Below are 18,752 nucleotides of genomic sequence, written 5' to 3'. Positions count from 1 at the left end.
GAAACCAATTCTGGTTATCGCTTCTCGGCCTTTTGGCTAAGATCAAGTGTAGTATCTGTTCTTATCAGTTTAATATCTGATACGTCCCCTATCTGGGGACCATATATTAAATGGATTTTTAGAACAGGGAGATGGAAAAAGAGCTTGCTCTGTCCACTCCACGCATTGACCTGGTATTGCAGTATCTCCAGGACCGGTGCACCCCTTCTTTAATGCAGTTTCTAAAATCAGAAAGAATTGAATTCAATGTTTTTTGTTCATTTTGCTTGTTTGTCGGATTTTGGGATGGACTCTTTGGCTTTGCTTTTCTTCTCCTCATTGGATTTTTCATGTTCAAAGTTGCAGAAGCCAGATTACAAGCTCATTTTGGTTCAACTTCAGCAACTGTGCATTGCATTGCCATGTAATGTGATGCAATGCTATCTTTCTAGCTCTCCCTTTTTACTTCCTTTTGGATAAACAGACATATTAGGCAAGCATTTTGGAGCTTTCACCTAAATAACTACAGGTGGTGAGATAAGCTGCACAATATAATTGACCTTTCAGTATATTGTTGCACACACACCATCTATTTAGCAAATGCCCTTGTTATCAACAGCAGCCTTTTAAACTCACCTGAGCTAACAGGTATGTGCGCTGGTTACTCTGCTGCGCTTAAAATTTCTTTTTTGGTTTGCTACAATGCCTTTTCTGAAACGTTGTCTCCTTCTGCTGGAACACTGACTTCTTTCATTTAATGCCTGCAGACTATAAAAGAGAACCCAACCCAAAAAGTTTGGTTGATTAGTCTGTGGCATTCTGTTAAACTGTTGCTTATGGCGGTCTCTGTGAGCTTCTCAGCGACATTCAGCCAGCCAGGTATCCTGCCTGCAGTAGATGGAATGTGGCAATGGAACGCTGGCTGCGCGTGTCATAATAGGCTCTGAGCCTTTATATACCTGTGCACAGCAGCAGCCACCTTCAGTCTGCTGCTGGACAGCCAGCAGCAGCAGCAGCAGGAGAGGTATGTAATCAGGAGCCCTCCTGCTAAGGGTAGACAGCTGCTCGTTCCACCCCACCCCCCCCCTTAATTGGTTCTCCTCCCTTCCAACGGTGTTGAGGCGGGTGGGAACAGCAGGGGGTGAAGGTGCTGTGTTTAAAGAGGTGGAGTTATGCAGATCTAAAACGCGTGGATTGCAGCAGCAGCAAGCCGAAAAGTGCAGGCATGTAAGGGATCTAGAGGTTGACAACATGTCTTCTTAACGGGAGTCCAGGAGCTCATCTCCACAAATGGACTTTTCAGGATCCTTGGGTGGCTCCGTAGTTTGAAACCAATTCTGGTTATCGCTTCTCGGCCTTTTGGCTAAGATCAAGTGTAGTATCTGTTCTTATCAGTTTAATATCTGATACGTCCCCTATCTGGGGACCATATATTAAATGGATTTTTAGAACAGGGAGATGGAAAAAGAGCTTGCTCTGTCCACTCCACGCATTGACCTGGTATTGCAGTATCTCCAGGACCGGTGCACCCCTTCTTTAATGCAGTTTCTAAAATCAGAAAGAATTGAATTCAATGTTTTTTGTTCATTTTGCTTGTTTGTCGGATTTTGGGATGGACTCTTTGGCTTTGCTTTTCTTCTCCTCATTGGATTTTTCATGTTCAAAGTTGCAGAAGCCAGATTACAAGCTCATTTTGGTTCAACTTCAGCAACTGTGCATTGCATTGCCATGTAATGTGATGCAATGCTATCTTTCTAGCTCTCCCTTTTTACTTCCTTTTGGATAAACAGACATATTAGGCAAGCATTTTGGAGCTTTCACCTAAATAACTACAGGTGGTGAGATAAGCTGCACAATATAATTGACCTTTCAGTATATTGTTGCACACACACCATCTATTTAGCAAATGCCCTTGTTATCAACAGCAGCCTTTTAAACTCACCTGAGCTAACAGGTATGTGCGCTGGTTACTCTGCTGCGCTTAAAATTTCTTTTTTGGTTTGCTACAATGCCTTTTCTGAAACGTTGTCTCCTTCTGCTGGAACACTGACTTCTTTCATTTAATGCCTGCAGACTATAAAAGAGAACCCAACCCAAAAAGTTTGGTTGATTAGTCTGTGGCATTCTGTTAAACTGTTGCTTATGGCGGTCTCTGTGAGCTTCTCAGCGACATTCAGCCAGCCAGGTATCCTGCCTGCAGTAGATGGAATGTGGCAATGGAACGCTGGCTGCGCGTGTCATAATAGGCTCTGAGCCTTTATATACCTGTGCACAGCAGCAGCCACCTTCAGTCTGCTGCTGGACAGCCAGCAGCAGCAGCAGCAGGAGAGGAATGTAATCAGGAGCCCTCCTGCTAAGGGTAGACAGCTGCTCGTTCCACCCCACCCCCCGCCTTAATTGGTTCTCCTCCCTTCCAACGGTGTTGAGGCGGGTGGGAACAGCAGGGGGTGAAGGTGCTGTGTTTAAAGAGGTGGAGTTATGCAGATCTAAAACGCGTGGATTGCAGCAGCAGCAAGCCGAAAAGTGCAGGCATGTAAGGGATCTAGAGGTTGACAACATGTCTTCTTAACGGGAGTCCAGGAGCTCATCTCCACAAATGGACTTTTCAGGATCCTTGGGTGGCTCCGTAGTTTGAAACCAATTCTGGTTATCGCTTCTCGGCCTTTTGGCTAAGATCAAGTGTAGTATCTGTTCTTATCAGTTTAATATCTGATACGTCCCCTATCTGGGGACCATATATTAAATGGATTTTTAGAACAGGGAGATGGAAAAAGAGCTTGCTCTGTCCACTCCACGCATTGACCTGGTATTGCAGTATCTCCAGGACCGGTGCACCCCTTCTTTAATGCAGTTTCTAAAATCAGAAAGAATTGAATTCAATGTTTTTTGTTCATTTTGCTTGTTTGTCGGATTTTGGGATGGACTCTTTGGCTTTGCTTTTCTTCTCCTCATTGGATTTTTCATGTTCAAAGTTGCAGAAGCCAGGTTACAAGCTCATTTTGGTTCAACTTCAGCAACTGTGCATTGCATTGCCATGTAATGTGATGCAATGCTATCTTTCTAGCTCTCCCTTTTTACTTCCTTTTGGATAAACAGACATATTAGGCAAGCATTTTGGAGCTTTCACCTAAATAACTACAGGTGGTGAGATAAGCTGCACAATATAATTGACCTTTCAGTATATTGTTGCACACACACCATCTATTTAGCAAATGCCCTTGTTATCAACAGCAGCCTTTTAAACTCACCTGAGCTAACAGGTATGTGCGCTGGTTACTCTGCTGCGCTTAAAATTTCTTTTTTGGTTTGCTACAATGCCTTTTCTGAAACGTTGTCTCCTTCTGCTGGAACACTGACTTCTTTCATTTAATGCCTGCAGACTATAAAAGAGAACCCAACCCAAAAAGTTTGGTTGATTAGTCTGTGGCATTCTGTTAAACTGTTGCTTATGGCGGTCTCTGTGAGCTTCTCAGCGACATTCAGCCAGCCAGGTATCCTGCCTGCAGTAGATGGAATGTGGCAATGGAACGCTGGCTGCGTGTGTCATAATAGGCTCTGAGCCTTTATATACCTGTGCACAGCAGCAGCCACCTTCAGTCTGCTGCTGGACAGCCAGCAGCAGCAGCAGCAGGAGAGGAATGTAATCAGGAGCCCTCCTGCTAAGGGTAGACAGCTGCTCGTTCCACCCCACCCCCCGCCTTAATTGGTTCTCCTCCCTTCCAACGGTGTTGAGGCGGGTGGGAACAGCAGGGGGTGAAGGTGCTGTGTTTAAAGAGGTGGAGTTATGCAGATCTAAAACGCGTGGATTGCAGCAGCAGCAAGCCGAAAAGTGCAGGCATGTAAGGGATCTAGAGGTTGACAACATGTCTTCTTAACGGGAGTCCAGGAGCTCATCTCCACAAATGGACTTTTCAGGATCCTTGGGTGGCTCCGTAGTTTGAAACCAATTCTGGTTATCGCTTCTCGGCCTTTTGGCTAAGATCAAGTGTAGTATCTGTTCTTATCAGTTTAATATCTGATACGTCCCCTATCTGGGGACCATATATTAAATGGATTTTTAGAACAGGGAGATGGAAAAAGAGCTTGCTCTGTCCACTCCACGCATTGACCTGGTATTGCAGTATCTCCAGGACCGGTGCACCCCTTCTTTAATGCAGTTTCTAAAATCAGAAAGAATTGAATTCAATGTTTTTTGTTCATTTTGCTTGTTTGTCGGATTTTGGGATGGACTCTTTGGCTTTGCTTTTCTTCTCCTCATTGGATTTTTCATGTTCAAAGTTGCAGAAGCCAGGTTACAAGCTCATTTTGGTTCAACTTCAGCAACTGTGCATTGCATTGCCATGTAATGTGATGCAATGCTATCTTTCTAGCTCTCCCTTTTTACTTCCTTTTGGATAAACAGACATATTAGGCAAGCATTTTGGAGCTTTCACCTAAATAACTACAGGTGGTGAGATAAGCTGCACAATATAATTGACCTTTCAGTATATTGTTGCACACACACCATCTATTTAGCAAATGCCCTTGTTATCAACAGCAGCCTTTTAAACTCACCTGAGCTAACAGGTATGTGCGCTGGTTACTCTGCTGCGCTTAAAATTTCTTTTTTGGTTTGCTACAATGCCTTTTCTGAAACGTTGTCTCCTTCTGCTGGAACACTGACTTCTTTCATTTAATGCCTGCAGACTATAAAAGAGAACCCAACCCAAAAAGTTTGGTTGATTAGTCTGTGGCATTCTGTTAAACTGTTGCTTATGGCGGTCTCTGTGAGCTTCTCAGCGACATTCAGCCAGCCAGGTATCCTGCCTGCAGTAGATGGAATGTGGCAATGGAACGCTGGCTGCGCGTGTCATAATAGGCTCTGAGCCTTTATATACCTGTGCACAGCAGCAGCCACCTTCAGTCTGCTGCTGGACAGCCAGCAGCAGCAGCAGCAGCAGGAGAGGTATGTAATCAGGAGCCCTCCTGCTAAGGGTAGACAGCTGCTCGTTCCACCCCACCCCCCGCCTTAATTGGTTCTCCTCCCTTCCAACGGTGTTGAGGCGGGTGGGAACAGCAGGGGGTGAAGGTGCTGTGTTTAAAGAGGTGGAGTTATGCAGATCTAAAACGCGTGGATTGCAGCAGCAGCAAGCCGAAAAGTGCAGGCATGTAAGGGATCTAGAGGTTGACAACATGTCTTCTTAACGGGAGTCCAGGAGCTCATCTCCACAAATGGACTTTTCAGGATCCTTGGGTGGCTCCGTAGTTTGAAACCAATTCTGGTTATCGCTTCTCGGCCTTTTGGCTAAGATCAAGTGTAGTATCTGTTCTTATCAGTTTAATATCTGATACGTCCCCTATCTGGGGACCATATATTAAATGGATTTTTAGAACAGGGAGATGGAAAAAGAGCTTGCTCTGTCCACTCCACGCATTGACCTGGTATTGCAGTATCTCCAGGACCGGTGCACCCCTTCTTTAATGCAGTTTCTAAAATCAGAAAGAATTGAATTCAATGTTTTTTGTTCATTTTGCTTGTTTGTCGGATTTTGGGATGGACTCTTTGGCTTTGCTTTTCTTCTCCTCATTGGATTTTTCATGTTCAAAGTTGCAGAAGCCAGATTACAAGCTCATTTTGGTTCAACTTCAGCAACTGTGCATTGCATTGCCATGTAATGTGATGCAATGCTATCTTTCTAGCTCTCCCTTTTTACTTCCTTTTGGATAAACAGACATATTAGGCAAGCATTTTGGAGCTTTCACCTAAATAACTACAGGTGGTGAGATAAGCTGCACAATATAATTGACCTTTCAGTATATTGTTGCACACACACCATCTATTTAGCAAATGCCCTTGTTATCAACAGCAGCCTTTTAAACTCACCTGAGCTAACAGGTATGTGCGCTGGTTACTCTGCTGCGCTTAAAATTTCTTTTTTGGTTTGCTACAATGCCTTTTCTGAAACGTTGTCTCCTTCTGCTGGAACACTGACTTCTTTCATTTAATGCCTGCAGACTATAAAAGAGAACCCAACCCAAAAAGTTTGGTTGATTAGTCTGTGGCATTCTGTTAAACTGTTGCTTATGGCGGTCTCTGTGAGCTTCTCAGCGACATTCAGCCAGCCAGGTATCCTGCCTGCAGTAGATGGAATGTGGCAATGGAACGCTGGCTGCGCGTGTCATAATAGGCTCTGAGCCTTTATATACCTGTGCACAGCAGCAGCCACCTTCAGTCTGCTGCTGGACAGCCAGCAGCAGCAGCAGCAGGAGAGGTATGTAATCAGGAGCCCTCCTGCTAAGGGTAGACAGCTGCTCGTTCCACCCCACCCCCCGCCTTAATTGGTTCTCCTCCCTTCCAACGGTGTTGAGGCGGGTGGGAACAGCAGGGGGTGAAGGTGCTGTGTTTAAAGAGGTGGAGTTATGCAGATCTAAAACGCGTGGATTGCAGCAGCAGCAAGCCGAAAAGTGCAGGCATGTAAGGGATCTAGAGGTTGACAACATGTCTTCTTAACGGGAGTCCAGGAGCTCATCTCCACAAATGGACTTTTCAGGATCCTTGGGTGGCTCCGTAGTTTGAAACCAATTCTGGTTATCGCTTCTCGGCCTTTTGGCTAAGATCAAGTGTAGTATCTGTTCTTATCAGTTTAATATCTGATACGTCCCCTATCTGGGGACCATATATTAAATGGATTTTTAGAACAGGGAGATGGAAAAAGAGCTTGCTCTGTCCACTCCACGCATTGACCTGGTATTGCAGTATCTCCAGGACCGGTGCACCCCTTCTTTAATGCAGTTTCTAAAATCAGAAAGAATTGAATTCAATGTTTTTTGTTCATTTTGCTTGTTTGTCGGATTTTGGGATGGACTCTTTGGCTTTGCTTTTCTTCTCCTCATTGGATTTTTCATGTTCAAAGTTGCAGAAGCCAGATTACAAGCTCATTTTGGTTCAACTTCAGCAACTGTGCATTGCATTGCCATGTAATGTGATGCAATGCTATCTTTCTAGCTCTCACTTTTTACTTCCTTTTGGATAAACAGACATATTAGGCAAGCATTTTGGAGCTTTCACCTAAATAACTACAGGTGGTGAGATAAGCTGCACAATATAATTGACCTTTCAGTATATTGTTGCACACACACCATCTATTTAGCAAATGCCCTTGTTATCAACAGCAGCCTTTTAAACTCACCTGAGCTAACAGGTATGTGCGCTGGTTACTCTGCTGCGCTTAAAATTTCTTTTTTGGTTTGCTACAATGCCTTTTCTGAAACGTTGTCTCCTTCTGCTGGAACACTGACTTCTTTCATTTAATGCCTGCAGACTATAAAAGAGAACCCAACCCAAAAAGTTTGGTTGATTAGTCTGTGGCATTCTGTTAAACTGTTGCTTATGGCGGTCTCTGTGAGCTTCTCAGCGACATTCAGCCAGCCAGGTATCCTGCCTGCAGTAGATGGAATGTGGCAATGGAACGCTGGCTGCGCGTGTCATAATAGGCTCTGAGCCTTTATATACCTGTGCACAGCAGCAGCCACCTTCAGTCTGCTGCTGGACAGCCAGCAGCAGCAGCAGCAGGAGAGGTATGTAATCAGGAGCCCTCCTGCTAAGGGTAGACAGCTGCTCGTTCCACCCCACCCCCCGCCTTAATTGGTTCTCCTCCCTTCCAACGGTGTTGAGGCGGGTGGGAACAGCAGGGGGTGAAGGTGCTGTGTTTAAAGAGGTGTAGTTATGCAGATCTAAAACGCGTGGATTGCAGCAGCAGCAAGCCGAAAAGTGCAGGCATGTAAGGGATCTAGAGGTTGACAACATGTCTTCTTAACGGGAGTCCAGGAGCTCATCTCCACAAATGGACTTTTCAGGATCCTTGGGTGGCTCCGTAGTTTGAAACCAATTCTGGTTATCGCTTCTCGGCCTTTTGGCTAAGATCAAGTGTAGTATCTGTTCTTATCAGTTTAATATCTGATACGTCCCCTATCTGGGGACCATATATTAAATGGATTTTTAGAACAGGGAGATGGAAAAAGAGCTTGCTCTGTCCACTCCACGCATTGACCTGGTATTGCAGTATCTCCAGGACCGGTGCACCCCTTCTTTAATGCAGTTTCTAAAATCAGAAAGAATTGAATTCAATGTTTTTTGTTCATTTTGCTTGTTTGTCGGATTTTGGGATGGACTCTTTGGCTTTGCTTTTCTTCTCCTCATTGGATTTTTCATGTTCAAAGTTGCAGAAGCCAGATTACAAGCTCATTTTGGTTCAACTTCAGCAACTGTGCATTGCATTGCCATGTAATGTGATGCAATGCTATCTTTCTAGCTCTCCCTTTTTACTTCCTTTTGGATAAACAGACATATTAGGCAAGCATTTTGGAGCTTTCACCTAAATAACTACAGGTGGTGAGATAAGCTGCACAATATAATTGACCTTTCAGTATATTGTTGCACACACACCATCTATTTAGCAAATGCCCTTGTTATCAACAGCAGCCTTTTAAACTCACCTGAGCTAACAGGTATGTGCGCTGGTTACTCTGCTGCGCTTAAAATTTCTTTTTTGGTTTGCTACAATGCCTTTTCTGAAACGTTGTCTCCTTCTGCTGGAACACTGACTTCTTTCATTTAATGCCTGCAGACTATAAAAGAGAACCCAACCCAAAAAATTTGGTTGATTAGTCTGTGGCATTCTGTTAAACTGTTGCTTATGGCGGTCTCTGTGAGCTTCTCAGCGACATTCAGCCAGCCAGGTATCCTGCCTGCAGTAGATGGAATGTGGCAATGGAACGCTGGCTGCGCGTGTCATAATAGGCTCTGAGCCTTTATATACCTGTGCACAGCAGCAGCCACCTTCAGTCTGCTGCTGGACAGCCAGCAGCAGCAGCAGCAGGAGAGGTATGTAATCAGGAGCCCTCCTGCTAAGGGTAGACAGCTGCTCGTTCCACCCCACCCCCCGCCTTAATTGGTTCTCCTCCCTTCCAATGGTGTTGAGGCGGGTGGGAACAGCAGGGGGTGAAGGTGCTGTGTTTAAAGAGGTGGAGTTATGCAGATCTAAAACGCGTGGATTGCAGCAGCAGCAAGCCGAAAAGTGCAGGCATGTAAGGGATCTAGAGGTTGACAACATGTCTTCTTAACGGGAGTCCAGGAGCTCATCTCCACAAATGGACTTTTCAGGATCCTTGGGTGGCTCCGTAGTTTGAAACCAATTCTGGTTATCGCTTCTCGGCCTTTTGGCTAAGATCAAGTGTAGTATCTGTTCTTATCAGTTTAATATCTGATACGTCCCCTATCTGGGGACCATATATTAAATGGATTTTTAGAACAGGGAGATGGAAAAAGAGCTTGCTCTGTCCACTCCACGCATTGACCTGGTATTGCAGTATCTCCAGGACCGGTGCACCCCTTCTTTAATGCAGTTTCTAAAATCAGAAAGAATTGAATTCAATGTTTTTTGTTCATTTTGCTTGTTTGTCGGATTTTGGGATGGACTCTTTGGCTTTGCTTTTCTTCTCCTCATTGGATTTTTCATGTTCAAAGTTGCAGAAGCCAGATTACAAGCTCATTTTGGTTCAACTTCAGCAACTGTGCATTGCATTGCCATGTAATGTGATGCAATGCTATCTTTCTAGCTCTCCCTTTTTACTTCCTTTTGGATAAACAGACATATTAGGCAAGCATTTTGGAGCTTTCACCTAAATAACTACAGGTGGTGAGATAAGCTGCACAATATAATTGACCTTTCAGTATATTGTTGCACACACACCATCTATTTAGCAAATGCCCTTGTTATCAACAGCAGCCTTTTAAACTCACCTGAGCTAACAGGTATGTGCGCTGGTTACTCTGCTGCGCTTAAAATTTCTTTTTTGGTTTGCTACAATGCCTTTTCTGAAACGTTGTCTCCTTCTGCTGGAACACTGACTTCTTTCATTTAATGCCTGCAGACTATAAAAGAGAACCCAACCCAAAAAGTTTGGTTGATTAGTCTGTGGCATTCTGTTAAACTGTTGCTTATGGCGGTCTCTGTGAGCTTCTCAGCGACATTCAGCCAGCCAGGTATCCTGCCTGCAGTAGATGGAATGTGGCAATGGAACGCTGGCTGCGCGTGTCATAATAGGCTCTGAGCCTTTATATACCTGTGCACAGCAGCAGCCACCTTCAGTCTGCTGCTGGACAGCCAGCAGCAGCAGCAGCAGGAGAGGTATGTAATCAGGAGCCCTCCTGCTAAGGGTAGACAGCTGCTCGTTCCACCCCACCCCCCGCCTTAATTGGTTCTCCTCCCTTCCAACGGTGTTGAGGCGGGTGGGAACAGCAGGGGGTGAAGGTGCTGTGTTTAAAGAGGTGGAGTTATGCAGATCTAAAACGCGTGGATTGCAGCAGCAGCAAGCCGAAAAGTGCAGGCATGTAAGGGATCTAGAGGTTGACAACATGTCTTCTTAACGGGAGTCCAGGAGCTCATCTCCACAAATGGACTTTTCAGGATCCTTGGGTGGCTCCGTAGTTTGAAACCAATTCTGGTTATCGCTTCTCGGCCTTTTGGCTAAGATCAAGTGTAGTATCTGTTCTTATCAGTTTAATATCTGATACGTCCCCTATCTGGGGACCATATATTAAATGGATTTTTAGAACAGGGAGATGGAAAAAGAGCTTGCTCTGTCCACTCCACGCATTGACCTGGTATTGCAGTATCTCCAGGACCGGTGCACCCCTTCTTTAATGCAGTTTCTAAAATCAGAAAGAATTGAATTCAATGTTTTTTGTTCATTTTGCTTGTTTGTCGGATTTTGGGATGGACTCTTTGGCTTTGCTTTTCTTCTCCTCATTGGATTTTTCATGTTCAAAGTTGCAGAAGCCAGATTACAAGCTCATTTTGGTTCAACTTCAGCAACTGTGCATTGCATTGCCATGTAATGTGATGCAATGCTATCTTTCTAGCTCTCCCTTTTTACTTCCTTTTGGATAAACAGACATATTAGGCAAGCATTTTGGAGCTTTCACCTAAATAACTACAGGTGGTGAGATAAGCTGCACAATATAATTGACCTTTCAGTATATTGTTGCACACACACCATCTATTTAGCAAATGCCCTTGTTATCAACAGCAGCCTTTTAAACTCACCTGAGCTAACAGGTATGTGCGCTGGTTACTCTGCTGCGCTTAAAATTTCTTTTTTGGTTTGCTACAATGCCTTTTCTGAAACGTTGTCTCCTTCTGCTGGAACACTGACTTCTTTCATTTAATGCCTGCAGACTATAAAAGAGAACCCAACCCAAAAAGTTTGGTTGATTAGTCTGTGGCATTCTGTTAAACTGTTGCTTATGGCGGTCTCTGTGAGCTTCTCAGCGACATTCAGCCAGCCAGGTATCCTGCCTGCAGTAGATGGAATGTGGCAATGGAACGCTGGCTGCGCGTGTCATAATAGGCTCTGAGCCTTTATATACCTGTGCACAGCAGCAGCCACCTTCAGTCTGCTGCTGGACAGCCAGCAGCAGCAGCAGCAGGAGAGGTATGTAATCAGGAGCCCTCCTGCTAAGGGTAGACAGCTGCTCGTTCCACCCCACCCCCCGCCTTAATTGGTTCTCCTCCCTTCCAACGGTGTTGAGGCGGGTGGGAACAGCAGGGGGTGAAGGTGCTGTGTTTAAAGAGGTGTAGTTATGCAGATCTAAAACGCGTGGATTGCAGCAGCAGCAAGCCGAAAAGTGCAGGCATGTAAGGGATCTAGAGGTTGACAACATGTCTTCTTAACGGGAGTCCAGGAGCTCATCTCCACAAATGGACTTTTCAGGATCCTTGGGTGGCTCCGTAGTTTGAAACCAATTCTGGTTATCGCTTCTCGGCCTTTTGGCTAAGATCAAGTGTAGTATCTGTTCTTATCAGTTTAATATCTGATACGTCCCCTATCTGGGGACCATATATTAAATGGATTTTTAGAACAGGGAGATGGAAAAAGAGCTTGCTCTGTCCACTCCACGCATTGACCTGGTATTGCAGTATCTCCAGGACCGGTGCACCCCTTCTTTAATGCAGTTTCTAAAATCAGAAAGAATTGAATTCAATGTTTTTTGTTCATTTTGCTTGTTTGTCGGATTTTGGGATGGACTCTTTGGCTTTGCTTTTCTTCTCCTCATTGGATTTTTCATGTTCAAAGTTGCAGAAGCCAGATTACAAGCTCATTTTGGTTCGACTTCAGCAACTGTGCATTGCATTGCCATGTAATGTGATGCAATGCTATCTTTCTAGCTCTCCCTTTTTACTTCCTTTTGGATAAACAGACATATTAGGCAAGCATTTTGGAGCTTTCACCTAAATAACTACAGGTGGTGAGATAAGCTGCACAATATAATTGACCTTTCAGTATATTGTTGCACACACACCATCTATTTAGCAAATGCCCTTGTTATCAACAGCAGCCTTTTAAACTCACCTGAGCTAACAGGTATGTGCGCTGGTTACTCTGCTGCGCTTAAAATTTCTTTTTTGGTTTGCTACAATGCCTTTTCTGAAACGTTGTCTCCTTCTGCTGGAACACTGACTTCTTTCATTTAATGCCTGCAGACTATAAAAGAGAACCCAACCCAAAAAGTTTGGTTGATTAGTCTGTGGCATTCTGTTAAACTGTTGCTTATGGCGGTCTCTGTGAGCTTCTCAGCGACATTCAGCCAGCCAGGTATCCTGCCTGCAGTAGATGGAATGTGGCAATGGAACGCTGGCTGCGCGTGTCATAATAGGCTCTGAGCCTTTATTTACCTGTGCACAGCAGCAGCCACCTTCAGTCTGCTGCTGGACAGCCAGCAGCAGCAGCAGCAGGAGAGGTATGTAATCAGGAGCCCTCCTGCTAAGGGTAGACAGCTGCTCGTTCCACCCCACCCCCCGCCTTAATTGGTTCTCCTCCCTTCCAACGGTGTTGAGGCGGGTGGGAACAGCAGGGGGTGAAGGTGCTGTGTTTAAAGAGGTGGAGTTATGCAGATCTAAAACGCGTGGATTGCAGCAGCAGCAAGCCGAAAAGTGCAGGCATGTAAGGGATCTAGAGGTTGACAACATGTCTTCTTAACGGGAGTCCAGGAGCTCATCTCCACAAATGGACTTTTCAGGATCCTTGGGTGGCTCCGTAGTTTGAAACCAATTCTGGTTATCGCTTCTCGGCCTTTTGGCTAAGATCAAGTGTAGTATCTGTTCTTATCAGTTTAATATCTGATACGTCCCCTATCTGGGGACCATATATTAAATGGATTTTTAGAACAGGGAGATGGAAAAAGAGCTTGCTCTGTCCACTCCACGCATTGACCTGGTATTGCAGTATCTCCAGGACCGGTGCACCCCTTCTTTAATGCAGTTTCTAAAATCAGAAAGAATTGAATTCAATGTTTTTTGTTCATTTTGCTTGTTTGTCGGATTTTGGGATGGACTCTTTGGCTTTGCTTTTCTTCTCCTCATTGGATTTTTCATGTTCAAAGTTGCAGAAGCCAGATTACAAGCTCATTTTGGTTCAACTTCAGCAACTGTGCATTGCATTGCCATGTAATGTGATGCAATGCTATCTTTCTAGCTCTCCCTTTTTACTTCCTTTTGGATAAACAGACATATTAGGCAAGCATTTTGGAGCTTTCACCTAAATAACTACAGGTGGTGAGATAAGCTGCACAATATAATTGACCTTTCAGTATATTGTTGCACACACACCATCTATTTAGCAAATGCCCTTGTTATCAACAGCAGCCTTTTAAACTCACCTGAGCTAACAGGTATGTGCGCTGGTTACTCTGCTGCGCTTAAAATTTCTTTTTTGGTTTGCTACAATGCCTTTTCTGAAACGTTGTCTCCTTCTGCTGGAACACTGACTTCTTTCATTTAATGCCTGCAGACTATAAAAGAGAACCCAACCCAAAAAGTTTGGTTGATTAGTCTGTGGCATTCTGTTAAACTGTTGCTTATGGCGGTCTCTGTGAGCTTCTCAGCGACATTCAGCCAGCCAGCTATCCTGCCTGCAGTAGATGGAATGTGGCAATGGAACGCTGGCTGCGCGTGTCATAATAGGCTCTGAGCCTTTATATACCTGTGCACAGCAGCAGCCACCTTCAGTCTGCTGCTGGACAGCCAGCAGCAGCAGCAGCAGGAGAGGTATGTAATCAGGAGCCCTCCTGCTAAGGGTAGACAGCTGCTCGTTCCACCCCACCCCCCGCCTTAATTGGTTCTCCTCCCTTCCAACGGTGTTGAGGCGGGTGGGAACAGCAGGGGGTGAAGGTGCTGTGTTTAAAGAGGTGGAGTTATGCAGATCTAAAACGCGTGGATTGCAGCAGCAGCAAGCCGAAAAGTGCAGGCATGTAAGGGATCTAGAGGTTGACAACATGTCTTCTTAACGGGAGTCCAGGAGCTCATCTCCACAAATGGACTTTTCAGGATCCTTGGGTGGCTCCGTAGTTTGAAACCAATTCTGGTTATCGCTTCTCGGCCTTTTGGCTAAGATCAAGTGTAGTATCTGTTCTTATCAGTTTAATATCTGATACGTCCCCTATCTGGGGACCATATATTAAATGGATTTTTAGAACAGGGAGATGGAAAAAGAGCTTGCTCTGTCCACTCCACGCATTGACCTGGTATTGCAGTATCTCCAGGACCGGTGCACCCCTTCTTTAATGCAGTTTCTAAAATCAGAAAGAATTGAATTCAATGTTTTTTGTTCATTTTGCTTGTTTGTCGGATTTTGGGATGGACTCTTTGGCTTTGCTTTTCTTCTCCTCATTGGATTTTTCATGTTCAAAGTTGCAGAAGCCAGATTACAAGCTCATTTTGGTTCAACTTCAGCAACTGTGCATTGCATTGCCATGTAATGTGATGCAATGCTATCTTTCTAGCTCTCCCTTTTTACTTCCTTTTGGATAAACAGACATATTAGGCAAGCATTTTGGAGCTTTCACCTAAATAACTACAGGTGGTGAGATAAGCTGCACAATATAATTGACCTTTCAGTATATTGTTGCACACACACCATCTATTTAGCAAATGCCCTTGTTATCAACAGCAGCCTTTTAAACTCACCTGAGCTAACAGGTATGTGCGCTGGTTACTCTGCTGCGCTTAAAATTTCTTTTTTGGTTTGCTACAATGCCTTTTCTGAAACGTTGTCTCCTTCTGCTGGAACACTGACTTCTTTCATTTAATGCCTGCAGACTATAAAAGAGAACCCAACCCAAAAAGTTTGGTTGATTAGTCTGTGGCATTCTGTTAAACTGTTGCTTATGGCGGTCTCTTTGAGCTTCTCAGCGACATTCAGCCAGCCAGGTATCCTGCCTGCAGTAGATGGAATGTGGCAATGGAACGCTGGCTGCGCGTGTCATAATAGGCTCTGAGCCTTTATTTACCTGTGCACAGCAGCAGCCACCTTCAGTCTGCTGCTGGACAGCCAGCAGCAGCAGCAGCAGGAGAGGTATGTAATCAGGAGCCCTCCTGCTAAGGGTAGACAGCTGCTCGTTCCACCCCACCCCCCGCCTTAATTGGTTCTCCTCCCTTCCAACGGTGTTGAGGCGGGTGGGAACAGCAGGGGGTGAAGGTGCTGTGTTTAAAGAGGTGGAGTTATGCAGATCTAAAACGCGTGGATTGCAGCAGCAGCAAGCCGAAAAGTGCAGGCATGTAAGGGATCTAGAGGTTGACAACATGTCTTCTTAACGGGAGTCCAGGAGCTCATCTCCACAAATGGACTTTTCAGGATCCTTGGGTGGCTCCGTAGTTTGAAACCAATTCTGGTTATCGCTTCTCGGCCTTTTGGCTAAGATCAAGTGTAGTATCTGTTCTTATCAGTTTAATATCTGATACGTCCCCTATCTGGGGACCATATATTAAATGGATTTTTAGAACAGGGAGATGGAAAAAGAGCTTGCTCTGTCCACTCCACGCATTGACCTGGTATTGCAGTATCTCCAGGACCGGTGCACCCCTTCTTTAATGCAGTTTCTAAAATCAGAAAGAATTGAATTCAATGTTTTTTGTTCATTTTGCTTGTTTGTCGGATTTTGGGATGGACTCTTTGGCTTTGCTTTTCTTCTCCTCATTGGATTTTTCATGTTCAAAGTTGCAGAAGCCAGATTACAAGCTCATTTTGGTTCAACTTCAGCAACTGTGCATTGCATTGCCATGTAATGTGATGCAATGCTATCTTTCTAGCTCTCCCTTTTTACTTCCTTTTGGATAAACAGACATATTAGGCAAGCATTTTGGAGCTTTCACCTAAATAACTACAGGTGGTGAGATAAGCTGCACAATATAATTGACCTTTCAGTATATTGTTGCACACACACCATCTATTTAGCAAATGCCCTTGTTATCAACAGCAGCCTTTTAAACTCACCTGAGCTAACAGGTATGTGCGCTGGTTACTCTGCTGCGCTTAAAATTTCTTTTTTGGTTTGCTACAATGCCTTTTCTGAAACGTTGTCTCCTTCTGCTGGAACACTGACTTCTTTCATTTAATGCCTGCAGACTATAAAAGAGAACCCAACCCAAAAAGTTTGGTTGATTAGTCTGTGGCATTCTGTTAAACTGTTGCTTATGGCGGTCTCTGTGAGCTTCTCAGCGACATTCAGCCAGCCAGCTATCCTGCCTGCAGTAGATGGAATGTGGCAATGGAACGCTGGCTGCGCGTGTCATAATAGGCTCTGAGCCTTTATATACCTGTGCACAGCAGCAGCCACCTTCAGTCTGCTGCTGGACAGCCAGCAGCAGCAGCAGCAGGAGAGGTATGTAATCAGGAGCCCTCCTGCTAAGGGTAGACAGCTGCTCGTTCCACCCCACCCCCCGCCTTAATTGGTTCTCCTCCCTTCCAACGGTGTTGAGGCGGGTGGGAACAGCAGGGGGTGAAGGTGCTGTGTTTAAAGAGGTGGAGTTATGCAGATCTAAAACGCGTGGATTGCAGCAGCAGCAAGCCGAAAAGTGCAGGCATGTAAGGGATCTAGAGGTTGACAACATGTCTTCTTAACGGGAGTCCAGGAGCTCATCTCCACAAATGGACTTTTCAGGATCCTTGGGTGGCTCCGTAGTTTGAAACCAATTCTGGTTATCGCTTCTCGGCCTTTTGGCTAAGATCAAGTGTAGTATCTGTTCTTATCAGTTTAATATCTGATACGTCCCCTATCTGGGGACCATATATTAAATGGATTTTTAGAACAGGGAGATGGAAAAAGAGCTTGCTCTGTCCACTCCACGCATTGACCTGGTATTGCAGTATCTCCAGGACCGGTGCACCCCTTCTTTAATGCAGTTTCTAAAATCAGAAAGAATTGAATTCAATGTTTTTTGTTCATTTTGCTTGTTTGTCGGATTTTGGGATGGACTCTTTCGCTTTGCTTTTCTTCTCCTCATTGGATTTTTCATGTTCAAAGTTGCAGAAGCCAGATTACAAGCTCATTTTGGTTCAACTTCAGCAACTGTGCATTGCATTGCCATGTAATGTGATGCAATGCTATCTTTCTAGCTCTCCCTTTTTACTTCCTTTTGGATAAACAGACATATTAGGCAAGCATTTTGGAGCTTTCACCTAAATAACTACAGGTGGTGAGATAAGCTGCACAATATAATTGACCTTTCAGTATATTGTTGCACACACACCATCTATTTAGCAAATGCCCTTGTTATCAACAGCAGCCTTTTAAACTCACCTGAGCTAACAGGTATGTGCGCTGGTTACTCTGCTGCGCTTAAAATTTCTTTTTTGGTTTGCTACAATGCCTTTTCTGAAACGTTGTCTCCTTCTGCTGGAACACTGACTTCTTTCATTTAATGCCTGCAGACTATAAAAGAGAACCCAACCCAAAAAGTTTGGTTGATTAGTCTGTGGCATTCTGTTAAACTGTTGCTTATGGCGGTCTCTGTGAGCTTCTCAGCGACATTCAGCCAGCCAGGTATCCTGCCTGCAGTAGATGGAATGTGGCAATGGAACGCTGGCTGCGCGTGTCATAATAGGCTCTGAGCCTTTATATACCTGTGCACAGCAGCAGCCACCTTCAGTCTGCTGCTGGACAGCCAGCAGCAGCAGCAGCAGGAGAGGTATGTAATCAGGAGCCCTCCTGCTAAGGGTAGACAGCTGCTCGTTCCACCCCACCCCCCGCCCCGCCTTAATTGGTTCTCCTCCCTTCCAACGGTGTTGAGGCGGGTGGGAACAGCAGGGGGTGAAGGTGCTGTGTTTAAAGAGGTGGAGTTATGCAGATCTAAAACGCGTGGATTGCAGCAGCAGCAAGCCGAAAAGTGCAGGCATGTAAGGGATCTAGAGGTTGACAACATGTCTTCTTAACGGGAGTCCAGGAGCTCATCTCCACAAATGGACTTTTCAGGATCCTTGGGTGGCTCCGTAGTTTGAAACCAATTCTGGTTATCGCTTCTCGGCCTTTTGGCTAAGATCAAGTGTAGTATCTGTTCTTATCAGTTTAATATCTGATACGTCCCCTATCTGGGGACCATATATTAAATGGATTTTTAGAACAGGGAGATGGAAAAAGAGCTTGCTCTGTCCACTCCACGCATTGACCTGGTATTGCAGTATCTCCAGGACCGGTGCACCCCTTCTTTAATGCAGTTTCTAAAATCAGAAAGAATTGAATTCAATGTTTTTTGTTCATTTTGCTTGTTTGTCGGATTTTGGGATGGACTCTTTGGCTTTGCTTTTCTTCTCCTCATTGGATTTTTCATGTTCAAAGTTGCAGAAGCCAGATTACAAGCTCATTTTGGTTCAACTTCAGCAACTGTGCATTGCATTGCCATGTAATGTGATGCAATGCTATCTTTCTAGCTCTCCCTTTTTACTTCCTTTTGGATAAA

At 44.8% G+C, this 18,752-nt stretch overlaps 15 non-coding genes across 15 annotated transcripts; all 15 read left to right on the top strand.

The window, feature by feature from the left end:
- The first annotated feature begins 16 nt into the window (after window positions 1–16).
- Window positions 17–207, top strand: LOC141241399 (U2 spliceosomal RNA). Its single transcript, XR_012306142.1, has one exon. It is a non-coding gene; the product is annotated as a U2 spliceosomal RNA (small nuclear RNA).
- A 1,115-nt stretch (window positions 208–1,322) lies between these two features.
- On the top strand, window positions 1,323–1,513 carry LOC141241674 (U2 spliceosomal RNA). Its single transcript, XR_012306384.1, has one exon. It is a non-coding gene; the product is annotated as a U2 spliceosomal RNA (small nuclear RNA).
- A 1,115-nt stretch (window positions 1,514–2,628) lies between these two features.
- LOC141241673 (U2 spliceosomal RNA) lies at window positions 2,629–2,819 on the top strand. The gene has a single exon (XR_012306383.1). It is a non-coding gene; the product is annotated as a U2 spliceosomal RNA (small nuclear RNA).
- Window positions 2,820–3,934: 1,115 nt separating this feature from the next.
- Window positions 3,935–4,125, top strand: LOC141241672 (U2 spliceosomal RNA). Its single transcript, XR_012306382.1, has one exon. It is a non-coding gene; the product is annotated as a U2 spliceosomal RNA (small nuclear RNA).
- A 1,118-nt stretch (window positions 4,126–5,243) lies between these two features.
- On the top strand, window positions 5,244–5,434 carry LOC141241671 (U2 spliceosomal RNA). Its single transcript, XR_012306381.1, has one exon. It is a non-coding gene; the product is annotated as a U2 spliceosomal RNA (small nuclear RNA).
- A 1,115-nt stretch (window positions 5,435–6,549) lies between these two features.
- Window positions 6,550–6,740, top strand: LOC141241670 (U2 spliceosomal RNA). Its single transcript, XR_012306380.1, has one exon. It is a non-coding gene; the product is annotated as a U2 spliceosomal RNA (small nuclear RNA).
- Window positions 6,741–7,855: 1,115 nt separating this feature from the next.
- Window positions 7,856–8,046, top strand: LOC141241668 (U2 spliceosomal RNA). Its single transcript, XR_012306378.1, has one exon. It is a non-coding gene; the product is annotated as a U2 spliceosomal RNA (small nuclear RNA).
- A 1,115-nt stretch (window positions 8,047–9,161) lies between these two features.
- Window positions 9,162–9,352, top strand: LOC141241667 (U2 spliceosomal RNA). The gene has a single exon (XR_012306377.1). It is a non-coding gene; the product is annotated as a U2 spliceosomal RNA (small nuclear RNA).
- Window positions 9,353–10,467: 1,115 nt separating this feature from the next.
- On the top strand, window positions 10,468–10,658 carry LOC141241666 (U2 spliceosomal RNA). Its single transcript, XR_012306376.1, has one exon. It is a non-coding gene; the product is annotated as a U2 spliceosomal RNA (small nuclear RNA).
- A 1,115-nt stretch (window positions 10,659–11,773) lies between these two features.
- On the top strand, window positions 11,774–11,964 carry LOC141241665 (U2 spliceosomal RNA). The gene has a single exon (XR_012306375.1). It is a non-coding gene; the product is annotated as a U2 spliceosomal RNA (small nuclear RNA).
- A 1,115-nt stretch (window positions 11,965–13,079) lies between these two features.
- On the top strand, window positions 13,080–13,270 carry LOC141241664 (U2 spliceosomal RNA). Its single transcript, XR_012306374.1, has one exon. It is a non-coding gene; the product is annotated as a U2 spliceosomal RNA (small nuclear RNA).
- Window positions 13,271–14,385: 1,115 nt separating this feature from the next.
- LOC141241662 (U2 spliceosomal RNA) lies at window positions 14,386–14,576 on the top strand. The gene has a single exon (XR_012306373.1). It is a non-coding gene; the product is annotated as a U2 spliceosomal RNA (small nuclear RNA).
- Window positions 14,577–15,691: 1,115 nt separating this feature from the next.
- LOC141241661 (U2 spliceosomal RNA) lies at window positions 15,692–15,882 on the top strand. The gene has a single exon (XR_012306372.1). It is a non-coding gene; the product is annotated as a U2 spliceosomal RNA (small nuclear RNA).
- A 1,115-nt stretch (window positions 15,883–16,997) lies between these two features.
- LOC141241660 (U2 spliceosomal RNA) lies at window positions 16,998–17,188 on the top strand. Its single transcript, XR_012306371.1, has one exon. It is a non-coding gene; the product is annotated as a U2 spliceosomal RNA (small nuclear RNA).
- A 1,120-nt stretch (window positions 17,189–18,308) lies between these two features.
- Window positions 18,309–18,499, top strand: LOC141241659 (U2 spliceosomal RNA). The gene has a single exon (XR_012306370.1). It is a non-coding gene; the product is annotated as a U2 spliceosomal RNA (small nuclear RNA).
- The last annotated feature ends 253 nt before the right edge of the window (window positions 18,500–18,752 follow it).

Source organism: Phyllobates terribilis, unplaced genomic scaffold (genome assembly GCF_046119375.1).
Source record: "Phyllobates terribilis strain yellow unplaced genomic scaffold, ASM4611937v1 Scaffold_1017__1_contigs__length_469563, whole genome shotgun sequence".
In the NCBI taxonomy this organism is placed as follows: domain Eukaryota; kingdom Metazoa; phylum Chordata; class Amphibia; order Anura; family Dendrobatidae; genus Phyllobates; species Phyllobates terribilis.
The sequence above is the reverse complement of the archived record's forward strand: the minus strand, read 5'-3'. Positions and strand labels throughout refer to the sequence as shown.